The following is a 699-nucleotide window of genomic DNA, read 5'->3' as shown; positions in this document are numbered from 1 at the left end:
CTGGTGTCTTACCTAGATCTGGGGGAACACCACCGTATACATGTCTCTTGGTGAGTGTCCCTTCTTTATATGAGCATATATTTAACTCTACTTCCGCTGTACGTCGCAGAACTTCCACTGTACGCCGTGGATCTAATCTTAGGTATAACTTCTAGACATCCAGTATCTTGAGAACCCAGTTAATTGATGATCACAAACTTCTAAAACTCATCCCATTGAGGTCAACAAATATATGCAGAAAACAGGCGCCCCTTTAGATCGGCAGTTTGCGCATGCGCATAGTGCAGCTAATAGTTGTATTGCATGGACACGCGCAGATGTGTTGTTTGAGTTTTTAGCGCCCTCTGGGCTATATAAGGCTGTGGCTAGCAAACCTCCTTTGCTGTCAGCTTGGCCTTGGCATGGATCACACAACACTTTTGGCCTGCAGGTAGCTTTTCCAAGGTAGTCGTGGCCGAGGGGTTAAGGCGATGGACTAGAAATCCATTGGGGTCTCCCAGCGCAGGTTCAAATCCTGCCGACTACGGTCTCTTCTTTTCCTCACTTCTCTGCTGCTCCTTCTTAGCAAAGTCTGCTGCTACCACCACCCTAGCTGGGCTGGATTGCTGCAGCCCCCGGTCATGTGCTCCTCGTTAGTATAGTGGTGAGTATACCCGCTTGTCACGCGGGAGACTGGGGTTCGATTCCCCGACGGGGAGT

At 49.6% G+C, this 699-nt stretch overlaps 2 non-coding genes across 2 annotated transcripts; both read left to right on the top strand.

Annotated features, from left to right (window-relative positions):
• Positions 1–444: 444 nt before the first annotated feature.
• TRNAS-AGA lies at positions 445–526 on the top strand. The gene has a single exon. It is a non-coding gene; the product is annotated as a tRNA-Ser (tRNA).
• A 100-nt stretch (positions 527–626) lies between these two features.
• On the top strand, positions 627–698 carry TRNAD-GUC. Its single transcript has one exon. It is a non-coding gene; the product is annotated as a tRNA-Asp (tRNA).
• The last annotated feature ends 1 nt before the right edge of the window (position 699 follows it).

This window comes from Nanorana parkeri, unplaced genomic scaffold (assembly GCF_000935625.1).
Source record: "Nanorana parkeri isolate BGI_ZX_2015 unplaced genomic scaffold, ASM93562v1 scaffold10137, whole genome shotgun sequence".
Lineage (NCBI taxonomy): Eukaryota > Metazoa > Chordata > Amphibia > Anura > Dicroglossidae > Nanorana > Nanorana parkeri.
The sequence above is the reverse complement of the archived record's forward strand: the minus strand, read 5'-3'. Positions and strand labels throughout refer to the sequence as shown.